The following is a 13,642-nucleotide window of genomic DNA, read 5'->3' as shown; positions in this document are numbered from 1 at the left end:
ATGTCTTTATTAGCAGCATGAAAATGGGCTAATACAGTTATAAATATGACTTTTCAAATATTCTAGTAACCTTTAACTCCTATTCCCAATGTACTTCTCTTTTGAAAGTTTCTGTCTTTGGAAATGTTTTTTCCATGAAAACAATTTACAACATGGGATTCTGATATTAGATATCATCACCTTAGTCTGTCATGACTTGATTCACAGTTTAAAGGAGTCGTGTTCTTTGTGGCTTAAAAACGGACTCGTAAGGAAATGGACTTACCAACTTTCTGAAAATCAGACTTGTGAGTATAAACTTTCATGAGAAGGTTTATTTAGCTCTATGTCTCCTGATCATTGCTTCTAATATCAAGTTCAGAAAGTTCAGCCTTAAGATTCAAGCAAAGAATAGCACAAATTAAAAGCTTTGTTCTCTTTGAAGAAATTACTAATGAAATAATTTCTCACTCTTTTCAGGAACTTTAGGGAGATACTATAGCAACATGTTGAAATTGAGCTCGTTATTATGGTGGCAACTTGACTTAAACTTATTATGTTAAATTTATTATCTCTTAAATAAAGCTGTAAAGACAATGCAGAGTGATAGAAACGCTAATTTTAGGACAGAAATAATAGTTGAAGCATTATCATGTAAAGGGTCTTCAAAAAGTTCATGGAAAATACATATCATAAAGAAGCTATGCATAGATTTTTTAAATTTTTGCACCAAAATAAATTCATACTAACTTGTTGTAACATATTTGAACAGAATACAGATTGTAGCACTAAGGAGGATCAGATAACAGTTTGAAAAAAGCCCTTATCAGAGCAACATGAATTCTGCTAAAATTGAAGCAGGAACAACATCAAATTTATGACTAAGTTGGGCAGAAAATGATAAAAATCACTGATGCTTTACGAAAAGTTTATGGGGACAATGTCCCAAATGAATCAGCAATTTACAAATAAACTTGTTTTGGGAAGAGATGAGACAGTGTTGAAGATAAACCCCATAGTGGCAGGCCATCTGCATTTATTTGTGAAGAAAAGATTCATCTTGTTCATGGAAATTATACACTATACATTTCAAGGTGTATATAGTTAAATATATCCATAGCTCATAATCTGTGTACTCTAAATGAAACCTTCCATAGGTCGTTTCTTCATGTTTTCTACATGTATTTCCTTAAACTATTTTAAATCATTTGCAGAATTAATGATTCTATTGAAATGTTACATTATGATACTCCTCTTGAGAAGCTTTGCAGTGAATTTCTATCTATGAGTAAATGCTGGAATTTTTACTTTGCCTTCAAGACTCTACAGTCTATAACCCCTACCTGGACTCATAGCTAGTTACTCTCACTCGCACTTGCTCTCCTCAAGACACACTGTTGCCTTTGCAGTTCTTTAAACATGGCGAACTCACTTTTGATTTAGTGTTTTTTCACTGGCTGTCCCACATTGCTAACATTTAAATCTCCTTCAAGTCTGTTTCAATGTGCTCTGCTCCACAAGAATGAGTTATACTTTGACTGCCCTATTTAAAATTGCAGCCTGCTTCCCTGCACCTTCCCACTGTCTTGGATTACTCACGTTGCACATCAGTCTATTATTGTCTTAATTTATATCACTAGGTACATTCAATTCTGCTTTCCTGAGACATTTCAATATGTTTATTTAACTTGCACCAGTAATATAGTGCATCTCATGCCAAACCTATGTTTTTCCATCCAAGAAACAGGGGAGATCTTTAATGAATCTCCGCAGTGAGTTAACTCTCAGTTTTCTTATGCTATTGTAACCTCTGTTTTCTGTTTTTGCACCCTTCATCAATTGTTCCTTTGATATCTGAGTAAGAAGGTATACATTTTCAAATTTATGACTGCCCACAAAACCCAATATAAGCCTTATTTTATCACTTACTGCTGAAGTAAATGTAGTTTTGAATTCTCTATTACTTTGGTCGTAGAAATCATAATCGTACAATCAAGATAAATTAGCTCCTTCCAGTTAAAAATAGTGGCCTTTACGATGATTCTGATGCTCTCCCATTTCTCTCTCTCTCTTTTGTCCAAAGGTCACCTGATTCTAGGATGTTCTTATGGGAAAACCATTTGTTTTTTGGGCCAGTCTGTGTTCTCATTAATTGTAACCATGGTATGGCTTATTCTATCTGTATTACAGTACTGCCAAGCACTGCTCCTTCTGTATATATATTTTTGTTTACTATTTTTAACAAACTTTAAATTTTTGAATAGTTACAGACTTACAGAAAGTGGTAAATATAGTGGAGTTTCCATATACCCCACACCAAGTTTCTCCTATTATTAAGATCTTATGTTAGTATGGTGCATTTGTTACAAGTAATGAACCAAAATTGATACATTATCATCAACTATTCTCTTCGCTGTTTTTCAGATTTCATTTGTTTTTCTCTAATTTTTTTTCTGATAGCGGATCCTATCTAGGTAGCACTTTGTATTTAATCCTCATGTCTTCTTTGGCTCCTCTGGACTGTGACAGTTTTTCCTTGGCCTTTCCTTGTTTTTGCCAACCTTGAGAGTTTTGAAGAGTAATGATCAGATATTTTGCAGGCTGCCTCTCAATTAAAATTTATCTTATTATTTTCTCATGGCTAGACAGGGCTTTGGAGTTTTTTTGAGGAAGACCATAGCATATCATGTAAAAGGCACATGCTATCAACATGATTTACCATTGATGATGTTAATGGTGATTACATGTCTATGGTAATATTTGCTAGGTTTCTTCACTGTAAACCTACCCTTGCCCCCAACACACACTTTTCATAATTTATTCTGAGGAACTAAGTCACTAAACCCATGTAATTGGTAGAGAAGGGAGTATCTACATAAATTCGTTGGACTTCTTCCATGTAGACTAGTACACCTTGGTTGATTGATCATAGTATTGAATCATGGATATTTATTTTATTTTAAATTGTAATCCAATGCTATGTGTGATGGTTAATATTGAGTGTCAACTTTATTGGATTGAAGGTATGTCTGTGAGGGTGTTGCCAAAGGAGATTAACATTTGAGTCATTGAACTGGGAAAGGCAGACCCACCCACAATCTGGGTGGGCACAATCTAATTCAGCTGCCAGTGCAGCCAGAATACAAACAGGCAGAAGAACATAAAAAGACTAGATTGGCATAACCTCCCAGCCTACATCTTTCTCCCGTGCTGGATGCTTCCTACTCTCGAACGTCAGACTCCAAGTTCTTCAGCTTTGGAACTCAGACTGGCTTCCTTGCTCCTCAGCTTGCAGATGGCTTATTGTGGCGCCTCACCTTGTGATTGTTAGTCAATACTCCTTAATAAACTCCCCGGTATATATACATCTACCCTGCTAGTTCTGTCCCTGTGGAGAATCCTGACTAATATAATATGCTACATTTTTTTTGTTCCAATTGTTTCATCTTTGGCTATTGGGAGAACTTTCAAAGCCCTTTTGACTTAACCCAATTATCTTATTTTTTTAAGCACTCATTTTCTGGCATACAGTTGTTCCAGGCTCATATTGTATGATACTTGCTACTTTAGACTCAGCCATTTTAAGGATTCCTGGTTCCTTTTATTGAAGAATTAGTTTAAAAATCAAGTTTTGGGTTCTAGATGTGCTCATCCCTATTGAGGTATTTTTGCTTTATCTCTTCCCTTTGTGAACAGAGCTAAGGCATGTATGTATGTATAACTAACCTGTGCATAAAGAGATAATTATAATTATTGATATGTGTATCCTTCAGTATCTATATTAAGCTAAACATGAGCTTATACAGATTTCTATGACTCTAATCTAGAACCACATGATTCATTCTAACCCTTCCGCCTTGCTTATCTATAACTTCTCCAAGAACAAAAACTTCACTCTCACTGTTCACCATGCATTTACTTGATTCAATTTCAATATACATGAATGCGTATGTGAATGTGACCTCACATCTTTTAACATGTACTACCACTGGAAGCAACTTTACCAACTAGAATAATGCTTATTAACATTTTCTTTTGTTTTTAGTCCTACAGTCCAGTCTAGTTTCCACAGTTATTTAGATCAGCGCCTCTTTTTATCCACATTCTACAGTTAGGTTATGTCAGGTATTTTTTTTTTTTCACAAGAAAGTAAATAAAATTTTATTACAAATCATTTATTTAAGGAGATAGGACTTCACTTATTCTCACTGCTGAAAATTAAATTTATTGAAATAAATTATAAAAGCCCGTTCTTATGTTAAACCAAAAAATCAGTGTATTAACACAGTGAAAGTTTATTAACAAGCATTATGTAGTTAGAAAGATAGTTTATCTTAAATTTATTTTTCTAAGCTAAACAAACAAAAATTTAAATTTTGTTTGTAAACATTTGCTTCAGAAATTTAATGAGTTTTTCAGTTTCTTGGGCAATATATGGAAAATTAATTGTGACTAGTACACCTCAAGGTTGATGAAAAATAATTTTTCAGGAAGATAAATTTTGTAATCTTTTAAACAAAAATATATAATATTTCTAAAGTTCATATGAAAAATATTTGTCCAAAGGACTTCTCTGTTTAACGTTACTACAAGGAACAGAGCCAACTGATCCCTGAATCCACTGCAAATAAAAAAGGGAAGCTCCAGTTGACCCCGGAGGGGTTGTATAAAGAAAGAAATTGTTTTCATTTAAAGTATCCTTTGATACAAATGCAGACTAACCTGCTATTTATATCTCCCAAAGAGGAGTTGGGTTATTCAGGCCTGTTAGGCCATTTGTAAATATGAAGAAAGCTCACAATCAAAGGGCTAAAATTAATATGGCATTATCTGATTATTTTAGTACCTGAATATTTAAATTAAAAAAACTGGTGGCAGAATGACTTTTGTATGTCAGGTATGTTTAATACCATTAGATCATTTTGTCATAGTCTGCGTTCCATTTGTAATCCTTCACCCTCCACTTGATCTTTTTCTAAAAAAATTCACATATTAAGGTTTAATATTTGCACTATAACATTATATTGATTTTCACAAATGGATAGTGTTGTGTATCTGCCACTAGAAAACTATACAGAATTAGTATCATAGTCCTAAAAATACCCTCTGGGCTTCACCTATTCATCTCCCCCCATTCCCATGTATCTGGCAGCCATTCATTTTTGTCTGTCACTGTAATTTTGACTTCCTCATACATCTGCTTTTGACATTTATAGTCAGTATTGTAAATACTATTGTTCTATTAATAGAGATTCCTTGGCAAGATTTAACAGCTTCTTCTATTCCACTGATTCTCTCAAGCCCTTCATCTCTTCTGGGGCACAGGCTGCCTTTCTCAGGGTGTGACCTTCTGTTTTAGGTTTCTTATCAAATGGTTCAGCCTGAGGCAACACAATTAACCATTGCTATTCTGCTTCTCTGGTGAAACACTAGACTTGAGGCATCTTAAAACAATCCTTAGTCTCCTCGGTTTACAGTATGAGAGGTGAAGCAAAAGACTCCCTCTGCTGAAACTTACCTGTTGCCTTAGCCTAATAATGGTTTCCCTGCAATATGTTGAGAAAGTAAGACTCTTTTCTTGTTAAGAAAGTTGGTAAAGGATGTTGATGAATATTGATGAGAGAGGAAAAGGAGGAAAAGAAAAATGTATTGCATATGTTATGTTCCTTCTCTTTCTGAACTCTACTGCCTTCTATTTATGTATTTCTTTATTATTATAATAATATCACATTGTCTTTATCACATATCTTTGTAGTAATTCTAGATATCAGGTAGTATAAGTCCTTTTACTTTGTTCTTCTTTTTCAACATTGCAAAGGTCATCCAATGTCTTTGCACTGTCATATAAGCTTTAGAATCATTTTGTCCATTTCTATAAAAACCTCTGATGAAATTAGATTTTGTATTTCAGTGAATGTACAAATCAATTTTGATAGAACTGATATCTTAACAATATCGAATCTTCTGATCTTTGCTCATATTATGTCTTTTCATTTATTTAGGTTTTCTTTAATTTGTATTTTTCAATATAGATATGTTGTACTTTTTGGGTCAAGTTCATTTCTTTTACATGTTTTCTATACTGTTACAAATAAAGTCACATTTTAGAACACACACTGTACAGGTATTCTATTTTTCAGTTTTATAATTTCAATTAGTTATTTCTTTATAGATTATATTCTCTATCTTGATTCTTTCATTGGTTTACTTATTATAACTGATAGTGGCAGGAGACAGACAAATTCATGGGCAGACAGGGGTGGGTTCCCAATGAAACCTACCTTCAAACCAAAGACAATTTAAAGCCTGAAAATTGAGCTGCCAGTTTGGGATAAAGTCCGTGACCACAGTGAGAATTTGTATTCCTGTTTGCCCACCCTTTTCTGATTGATTCTTTCTGAATAATGCTTTTTAACCAATCAAACATTGCCTTTTCCAAGGCTATATACAGTCTGTGCCTCCTCATTGCAAGCCTGTAAAAACCCTGGACTCAGCCACACAGAGGGTTACCTGCTTTCAGATCCCCTCTCACACAGAAGGCTACCCACTTTGGGTCGCCTCTCATTGTTGAGAACTTTTCTGTTGCTCAATAAAATTATTCTCTGCCTTGCTCACTCCCTGGTGTTCATGTACCTCATTCTTCTTGGTCACATGATGATAACTTGGAATGCACAGAACAGCAGGGGCAAAAAAGGGTTGTAACATGTTCCCGGCCAGCTCCTGGCCGAGCTGTGGGCAGCATGAATGAAAACAGCTGTGTCACACTCTTGTTTGCGTTACTGCAGAAGTGAAAAGCTGTGACCCTTCTGAGGGCCCAGACCACTGGACTCCCTGAGCCAGGGCTATAACAAGTCCCAGTTCACTCAGCCATGAGTGGCGGGAAAGAACAAGCTGTAACATGTTCCCATTTGTCGAGCTGCTAGCGGGTGGAATGAGAGAGATACCTGGGGCCTTCCCTAGTGGCTCAGACCACAGAACTTCCTGAGCAGAAGCTGTGACACTCCCATGCGACTCTGTGGTTGTTGGTGTCTCTGAGTTTTTGCGTGTCACTTCATCCCCTTGGTTCAGACACTGGCGCCCAAGGCAGAAGCCAGTTGGTGGCAGCATGCCTGGACCAGCCGTGGGCTGAACGCAGCAGCCCCATGTTGGGCGTAGGATCCTGGCTGGTAGCATGAGCCGAGACAGCCTGTCAGACTGAGTGGGCGGAGTGAGCCCAACTGGCTGGAGCAAAGCCCAGGCAGAGGTGCCAAGGGCCGCAGAGATTTCCAGTGGCACTGAAAGAATTCTGTGTCATAATTACTCTTTACTTAAGTCTTTTAACATATTTAAAAAGCTGTGTTTCTCTCCTCATGTGCTAAAGACAATATTAAAGCAATATTAGCTTGTGTTTCTATTGACCAATTAAAAACATACAGACCATGCTTCCCTGCTAATTTACATGGCTGAATTATATTTTCTTTCTTTATAGGGTATTAATTATACTTTGTCAGACAGTTAAATTACCGTGGATTCTTGTTGCTTCTGCTAGTGTTGGTTTTAGTCTTTGTTAAGGTAGGTCAATTTTGATTTTGTCATTAGTTAGAGGGTGCACATTTATTCCAAAGGCATGTCTTTTCTGACTCTCAATTAAATATCTGAAATCCTCAGCAATGTGTCTCATTTCTTTATGGGCCAGAATTGCAAATTTTTATCCTGGTGTGATCTCTGTTATCTTCATTCATTCTCAGCACAGCACCAGCACATTTCTGCCAAGTGTCGCTGAGTCATTCTGTAAGCATTACACAACAGGACCCTCAGTCAAAATAATAATAATAGTAATAACCCAGTGTGAGTCCTCACAGACATCTGGGGTCCCTTTGTTCAACTTCTTTCTTTCTAGGAACCTGCCTTGAAAATTCCGTCTACTTCAGCAACATAGAATTCTGAACTCTGCTTCCTTGGCTCAGCAATACCACTCCAACACTTGAACTCCATTTCCTTCAGACAAGTAGAGAAAGTATCCCTACTCAGAGTGTTGTTGATGCCTTCTATCAAGGATTATAGTCCTGCTTTGCCTCTTGTTCAATGCATGAAACTAATCACTTCATATATTTTGTCCAAGTTTACACTTATTTACAGTGGAAGGGCAAGTACCAGTTATTTATTGATGGATTGACACAGAATTGCCACATAAATATATTTTTATTATTATTTCAATGATGGAAATTCTGACTAGTTAAAAGTAAATTTGCATCACTATTAATTTATCACTCTAAAAGTTTTATAGTCATCAATATTTTTTGGCATATTTATCACCCATCCTTGGAATATATTTGTGCTGTTGCAAAAGTTTTGAAAACCTCTGGTTTTTAGTACAAAGTTTACGCTCTAACTTCTTGAAAATTTGTTTGTGATATTCTAAGCCAAAACTTTTGAATCCCAAACAATTATTATATTTTGCCACTATGTGATCCTAGAAAAAAAAGTAATGTTTTACTGCATAAAATCAGGAAAGGTGAGTATGTTTTTCAAGACTATTTTGGAATTTGTACCCAAGAAATCAAGACTATTTATATTTATACTTTTTGATATACCCTTTCCTTGGATAATAAGCATCACCTCAAAGTCTAGTTTAAATGGGAAAAGGAACATACAGTCAAAGGTATTACTGAGAAAGAAAAATACACAAGAGAATAAATCAAAACATTATCCACTAAATCAATCACTTCTCTAGGCTCAATAGTCTACAAGTAGAGACCATTATTTCCTGTTCTCATTTTATGCACATAAAACACCGTCTTTACCGTCTGAGAGTCATATTACTTCTTCAAGTCCTAGAATACACTGCAGGACTAGAATTTTTATGTGCATGATCTACTTTAAACAGGAAACATAAAGTGAGACTGGGAAAGTTAATTTAATATCTTTTATGCAAACTTCTACTTAATCACTTAAGGGATTTTAGTATTAAAAAAACCTGATAAATCAGTAAATGTGACAGTCACAAAAAAAATCTGAAAAACAAGTAAAAGTTCTTAAAGTATTACATGTATTATGGCTAAAGTTTAATCCTATAACCAAGGATTTATAATTTGCACTGTAAAACAAGAGCACTTTGGTGATATGACGATGTATCTTCCCTCACCAATTTCAGTTTGTGTTGTGTGATTATTTCTGAAAACATATTTGGTTTTCACATAGACTTTTTTTCTGACAAATTAATTTCAGAAAAATGAGATTTTTGTTGACTTCCTTTTCTAATTATAGTTTTCGAATGTGTATTTTAAGAAATGAACCATAATAGGATCACACAATAAGGGGAGATAAAATTCCTAACGTTCACACATTGCACATCTGACCTAATTCATTACAGGTTCTGGTGTAATGTAGTATTTTATTGTTATATATTTTGATGATAAATTATTTTTTATAGACGTGAAAAGGATGACTGACTTTCCAATGTGATATTGGCAATCTCCCTGTTATAATTTATATGACTAGGCTTTAGAGAAGATAAAAATACAAATTTCATTAGAATCATTAACAAACTAGCTTTATTTTCATTTTTATTGCAAGGCTACTTCAAAGAATAACCAACATACAATATGTCGACTTTTGAGAACAGTTTTATGAGGTTCTGTAGGTCGTGCAGTTCATTACATTTTGAAGTTAAATGAAATGATTCATTATATTACTGCATATGACCTTATATTACTAATGCATTTATTAATATTTTATATGCTGACAATCTGCAGTAAATCACAGAAGCAAGTAAATTCACTAAAATAAGACTGGTAGTGCTTGTTAGGGTTGTGAGGAAAAAATTAATTGAACAAAACATTATTCAAGAATGGATTCATTAGTCCATTTTCATGCTGCTGATAAAGATATACCCAAGACTGGGTAATTTATAGAGAAAAAAGGTTTAATTGGACTTACAGTTCCATGTGTCTGGAGAGGCCTCACAATCATGGTGGAAGGCAAAAGACATGTCTTACATCACAGGAGGAAAGAGAGAGAATGAGAACCAAGTGAAACGGTTTCCCCTTATCAAACCATCATATCTCATGAGACTTTTTCATTACCATGACTACAGTATGGGAGAAACCGCCTCATGATTCAATTATCTCCCACTGGGTCCTTCCCACAACACGTGGGAAATTTTGGAGTATGATTCAAGATGAGATGTGGGTGGGGACACAGAGCCAAACCATATCGACGGACTACACAGTTTAACTACAAACTAAGAGAAACTAGGAGCTTTTTGATAAATGTTAAACCTCAGATGATGATCTTTATGTATTTATGGAAACCTATTGTATCTTTTCCACTTACCTGGACTTACAGTAGAATGCATTTATTTGTCGCCTTCACCAAGAAGTCAGGGTCACAGAGTCTTAGAATTGTATGGTAGCTCAGTAATGACATCTGGGACTGAGTATCTTTCTGACATCCTGACCTGCCATTATTTGTGTGTGGCTTTCATCTCTGTAGAATCAGAGTTGATACTACATTTCCAAATATTTTATTTAGTTTTTCAAGCAAGAATAAGGGTGAAGAGTAAAAGAGCTGATGGCAAATGTACCATTCCACCTTATTTGCCAGCTTTCCCAGAGGCTCCACCCAAGAAATTTTGCTTTCATCTCCTCATTAAAAGTAGTCATCCCTAACTTCAGACGATTCTGGAAAAGTAAGTATTTACTTTTTCCACCTACATAAAGGAGAGCAAGAAACAAAAGAGTCTACTATTGGAGTAGCAAGTTCACGCTGCCTGCCATCACTGTTATAAGCCAACCATGGTATTATGACTTCTCTGAGCTTAAGGTATCTATTGTCAGAAACAAAAAAAAAATAGATATCATTTGCTACATTTGGGTTCCTCTATTCAGTTTCACATCTGGCAGAAAATTTTCTCTTATAAAGAAATGCAGTTTACAGGGAAGAATTTTTTTTTTTTTCTTGAAAATGTCGGTACACTTGTGGAATAGATAATTTGTATCCAGATGTCAAACAAAGGGGGCAGGGAAACTACCCTGCACAAGAGAAAGTTTTTAATTCTTTAGAGAAGAGGTTCATGGTACAAATTCTGAAAAGGTGACTAATTTACATGAACCCTCAAAACTAAAGTTACTAAATTCATAAAATACATGTTGCATCTTAATTTTTTGAAAATTGCAGCAGGGCTGTATATTGCATCATGTTTGATAATAGGGAAAAATAGGTTGAGCATATGATGTATAGGACCTATAGAAATGCTACTGGAGGAAATCAGCCTACAGGACTAGTTTCATTATAGAGAGTAATTTCTACTGTTTTTAAGGTGTTGGAGATTTCCTGCAGTTTATTTAGAACTCTCAAGGCAGGAAAAACCCTGCTGGCATATAGGTTATACACAGAAGACCTGAGCTAATAAATTACTAGCAAGTGAGAATTTTTGCAGAAATACATGCATGTGTAACTATGTAGTTAAATTTTAAAAAGACAGAGAGAGAGAGAGAGAGAGAGAGATTTAAATACCTTTAAAAGACAGACTTCTCCAGAGGGAATATTCTCAACTTTTTTTTTATTGCCATGTTGTCAGATAATTTGAACTAAAAGCAAATTTTTCATTAATTCTTTTAATTTTTTTTTGCCTTTTCCTTCCAGTAGAATTATGAATTTTAACATAGGCATAGTATCTAATGTATGTTTATATAATAATTATTTAATTAAATTTTAGTTCATGGAAAACAGGTGCGTTCAACTTTTTATAAGAAACTGTACTGTAATGACATAGCTTTTGGTACTAATGAGATTATTCTCTTTAAGAATATACTACTAGGGTGATATAGTTTGGCTGTGTCCCCACCCAAATCTCATCTTGAACTCCCACGTGTTGTGGGAGGGACCCAGTGGGAGGTAATTGAATCATGGGGCAAGTCTTTCCCATGAACAATCTCACGAGATCTGATGTTTTTGAAAGAGGAGTTCCCTAATACCATAAAAACCCTAGAAGAAAATCTAGGTAGTACCATTCAGGACATAGGCATGGGCAAGGATTTCATGTCTAAAACACCAAAAGCAACGGCAGCCAAAGCCAAAATTGACAAATGGGATCTAATTAAACTAAAGAGCTTCTGCACAGCAAAAGAAACTACCATCAGAGTGAACAGGCAACCTACAGAATGGGAGAAAATTTTTGCAATCTACTCATCTGACAAAGGGCTAATATCCAGAATCTACAAAGAACTCAAACAAATATACAAGAAAAAAACAAACAACCCCATCAAAAAGTGGGGAAAGGATATGAACAGACATTTCTCAAAGGAAGACATTCATGCAGCCAACAGACACATGAAAAAATGCTCATCATCACTTGCCATCAGAGGAATGCAAATCAAAACCACAATGAGATACCATCTCACACCAGTTAGAATGACCTTCATTAAAAAGTCAGGAAACAACAGGTGCTGGAGAGGATGTGGAGAAATAGGAACACTTTTACACTGTTGGTGGGATTGTAAACTAGTTCAACCATTATGGAAAACAGTATGGCGATTCCTCAAGGATCTAGAACTAGATGTACCATATGACCCACTGGGTATATACCCAAAGGATTATAAATTATTCTACTACAAAGACACATGCACACGTATGTTTATTGCGGCACTATTCACAATAGCAAAGACTTGGAATCAACCCAAATGTCCATCTGTGACAGACTGGATTAAGAAAATGTGGCACATATACACCATGGAATACTATGCAGCCATAAAAAAGGATGAGTTTGCGTCCTTTGTAGGGACATGGATGCAGCTGGAAACCATCATTCTTAGCAAACTATCACAAGAAGAGAAAACCAAACACCGCATGTTCTCACTCATAGGTGGGAACTGAACAATGAGATCACTTGGACTCGGGAAGGGGAACATCACACACTGGGGCCTATCATGGGGAGGGGGGAGGGGCTAGGGATTGCATTGGGGAGTTATACCTGATATAAATGATGAATTGATGGGTGCTGACGAGTTGATGGGTGCAGCACACCAACATGGCACAAGTATACATATGTAACAAACCTGCACGCTATGCACATGTACCCTAGAACTTAAAGTATAATAAAAAAAAAAAAAGAAAAAAAAAAGAAAGAGGAGTTCCCTTGCACGAGTTATCTCTCTTTGCCTCCTGCAATCCATGTAAGACGTGACTTGTTCTTCTTTGCCTTCTGCCATGATTGTGAGGCTTCCCCAGCCACATGGAACTGTAAGTTCAATTAAGCCTCTTTTTTGTAAATTGTCCAATCTTGGCTATATATTTACTAGCACTGCGAAAATGGACTAATGCATAAGGTAAGAGTATCGGATCAAGAAATACACGCAGCTAATATTTTGAGACAAATTGTAAAATACCTACTGGGAAGATTGTATTAATTTACCTTTATACTAACAAATTCTATTCACCATTATTTGAATATTAGCAACAATAAATATCTTCTCCTGTGTTTTGGTTAATTGATTTAATTTTAGAAGTGTCCTATTCTCATTCTTCACCCATGTTTATCGTATTTTTGATTTCATAATTTATTTGTGAAAACTCTGTATAATTAAATTTTTTTTCTTTGATATGTGTATGTATGCTGCAATTGTTTCTCTAATTTTGATTTGTATTTTAGTTTCATTCATTGTATTTATTGTGCTAATTCAAG

The sequence above is a fragment of the Colobus angolensis genome, unplaced genomic scaffold (assembly GCF_000951035.1).
Source record: "Colobus angolensis palliatus isolate OR3802 unplaced genomic scaffold, Cang.pa_1.0 Scaffold80, whole genome shotgun sequence".
Classification (NCBI taxonomy): domain Eukaryota; kingdom Metazoa; phylum Chordata; class Mammalia; order Primates; family Cercopithecidae; genus Colobus; species Colobus angolensis.
The sequence above is the reverse complement of the archived record's forward strand: the minus strand, read 5'-3'. Positions refer to the sequence as shown.